Source organism: Ctenocephalides felis, unplaced genomic scaffold, assembly GCF_003426905.1.
Source record: "Ctenocephalides felis isolate EL2017-DRISC unplaced genomic scaffold, ASM342690v1 CF-g0.4_SCAFFOLD_02131, whole genome shotgun sequence".
In the NCBI taxonomy this organism is placed as follows: Eukaryota; Metazoa; Arthropoda; class Insecta; order Siphonaptera; family Pulicidae; genus Ctenocephalides; species Ctenocephalides felis.
In genome coordinates, this window is record NW_020538285.1 from 15,001 (window position 1) to 18,425 (window position 3,425).

Here is a 3,425-nt window from a genome sequence, read left to right on the forward strand (position 1 = left end):
ACGGGCTAAGCCCACCGGTAGGACGTCCCACAGACATGCCTGTTGAACACCGCGAGCGGTGAACCGACAGTGTGGGACACAGATTCAACTACGAGCTTTTTAACCGCAACAACTTTAATATACGCTATTAGAGCTGGAATTACCGCGGCTGCTGGCACCAGACTGGCCCTCTAATAGATCCTCGTTAAAGGATTTAAAGTGTACTCATTCCGATTACGGGGCCTCGGATGAGTCCCGTATCGTTATTTTCGTCACTACCTCCCCGTGCCGGGAGTGGGTAATTTGCGCGCCTGCTGCCTTCCTTGGATGTGGTAGCCGTTTCTCAGGCTCCCTCTCCGGAATCGAACCCTGATTCCCCGTTACCCGTAACAACCATGGTAGTCGCAGAAACTACCATCGACAGTTGATAAGGCAGACATTTGAAAGATGCGTCGCCGGTACTAGACCGTGCGATCGGCACAAAGTTATTCAGAGTCACCAAGTCAAACGGTGAGCAAGGCAAGCCCGCCACCGATTGGTTTTGATCTAATAAAAGCATTCCTTCCATCTCTGGTCGGAACTCTATTTGCATGTATTAGCTCTAGAATTACCACAGTTATCCAAGTAATGTGGGTACGATCTAAGGAACCATAACTGATGTAATGAGCCATTCGCGGTTTCACCTTAATGTGGCTTGCACTGAGACATGCATGGCTTAATCTTGAGACAAGCATATACTACTGGCAGGATCAACCAGGGTGCTATATATATAATAGCTAGTGCGTAATGTCCCTCGGCGTCACCCGAGAGACCACACTTTGTATAGAAAAGTTCGAGAATATTTTCTAAACAACGAATTTTCTTACATATATATATCTGAGCCGTACGATATTCCCTGAACATAACGAACAGTTTACATCGCGACTAGATATTTTATATATTCTGCGCTTAACACAGAGGCTAGACTTTAACACCAACAACGTCGAAACGGCGGTCCGTACATGAATTTGCGGTCTGCAGACCCAGTTATTTCAAACAGTCTCTTTACCCTTCGTTAGATTGAAAACGCGGGCGAATTCATAAGAATTCATCGTTATAACTCACTTTTATTCTCGCTCGGAGAGTATTGAGTTGATTGCATTTGTATATTTGGTTTCCGCATAAGAGTCTTTGCGTCAACGACCCATGCCCGCGGATATGCTGTACAGTATGGTTGAACACTTATAAATAAGGTCCAGAACCCGGCCGTAAACCGACATCCGAACATATACGGCGTATATTATTCTAGACACGGTCTACGACAGTTTGACCTGCAGCGACGGGTCGCCTCGGGTTACCGTGCGAACCATCACCGCGATGGTCTGGACAGGCTATATGGCGGGTCGCAAGAAAATAAATTCTCTAGGACGCGCAACCACTTTAGCAATTTTAGAGCACGTTGTGGTCCAAAAACAAACGTCCTCGCTTTAAAATTGAAATATGAATATTTCACTGTGTGTGAGATTGAAAAATCTGCTTTCGCTGATTTTTCATTTTCTTAAAACAACGCAATGAAGCGAATGTTCAAATTCGCACAATTTGAATAAAATGTGCAGAGTATATAGAATACTAACGCAAGCGTTTACTACAATCGACTTTAAACACTAGACTTTCATCTAGCGCCCAAAGAATTGATTGAGCTATGCGTTTAAAGTATAATATTCAAAAAGAACGCCGTTTTCACAACGAACTTCGTCATTCGCTCAGGCATCTGGCGATACCGAGCAGATATACATGGCAGTGCTCTCACACAATGCATAAGAGCGCTAAGCGGTTGTAAACTGCGTCACGCTGCTTTTGCACACTGCGCAATATTTTGCGACTAGCTCCGGTCAAACGTTAATGAAACGAATGATCATTGCCAGAGGCTTTTGCCCACAGTATATTATACTATAGGAGCGCACTTGATTACAGCAATAATTTGTCGAGTAATCACAAGATTTCATATTTGTGGTCAGCAGACCCAAATAATTTTAACTCGCACCGATCGAACGTTCATAAATGAATGATCCTCGGTGCGAGAAGCTTCGTCAGTTCTGCTGCACCACCACATCTATTTGACTTTAGTCCATTTGTAAAATCCTATATTATTAAATATATAGATTTTATATTTGCGGTCCGCAGACCCAAATAATTTCAACTCGCTCCGATCAAAGTTCATAAAACGAAAGACCATCGCTGCGAGAAGCTTTGCTAGTTCTGCTACATTCACATATATTTGACCGTAGTCATTTGTAAATCCTATATAATTAAAAGATATAGATTTATATTGCGGTCCGCAGACCCAAATAATTTCAACTCGCTCCGATCAAACTTTCATAAAACGAAAGACCATCGCTGCGAGAAGCTTTGCTAGTTCTGCTACATTCACATATATTTGACCGTAGTCAATTTGTAAATTCTATATTATTAAAATATATAGATTTCATATTTGCGGTCCGCAGACCCAAATAATTTCAACTCTCTTCTGATCGAACGTTTAAAACGAATGATCCTACCACCAGTTATCTATAGCCGCAAACCAGCATCCGAATATATACGGGGTATATAATTAGATGTGGCTCACAACATTATTAAAAGTTACGCTAATATATCATTGACAGACTAAAAGTATCGAATATGATGTAAAAACTACACCGGGGAATGATATCCGTACCCGCCCGAACAACATAGCGTACTTTAGCCTGAGCTTGCTCGCATCGCACTCGACACGACCTATTCCCCTATATAAGGCGCGCGGCCACAGCGTAAGTATTTGACTGAGTCCCAGCGATGTGATTTTGACCTGCGGCGAGGCGTCGCTCGGGCTTACGGTGTGAATCGTCAAGACAAAAGTCTGGGAAAATTTCGAACTGTGAACCCTTATGATAGAAAAATTTTGTCGAAAATTTTGTTAGATGTTCAAACAGTTTTATATATATATGGACAATATGAATTATAGTTATTATTGAGTTTTTAGGTGTTTTTTGGGTTTTTTAAACTTTTGTATAAATTATGTATTATATTGATTTTATAGATCTCAATGAATATAAAACGAATTTATATATAGTTATATTTATTTTTTATAATTATTTGTTTAAATTTTCTAATTTTACAATAAATGTTCAAACCAGTTTCCTCGATTTTCTCTTAAACCGTAAAAGATACGAAAAAACTTTGTTCGTACGAAAGATGCAGAATAAAATTATGAATAAAATGGTATATAAATGGTTAGGTGTGTTCATATAATTTTCTCTAGATTTTCCGATTTTTCCAAATTTTCACGACGGCAACTCGCCTGTAGGCCACACCGTGCAAAATTCGAAGTTGTGATTTATGGAAAAAGAACTAAGAATTTTGAGACCTTTCTAATGATGTATAATAGTTTATATGTTTTCTTTAGAGAAATATCGAATCGTGAGAGTGTT

General features: G+C 40.2%; 1 non-coding gene across 1 annotated transcript in view; it reads right to left on the reverse strand.

The window, feature by feature from the left end:
- The window catches only part of LOC113380422, a 1,922-nt gene extending 1,183 nt beyond the window's left edge, over window positions 1–739 (reverse strand). The window contains exon 1 of the ribosomal RNA XR_003367399.1: window positions 1–739. This exon is cut by the window's left edge and continues 1,183 nt beyond it. This is a non-coding gene — a ribosomal RNA (small subunit ribosomal RNA).
- Between the last annotated feature and the right edge of the window lie 2,686 nt (window positions 740–3,425).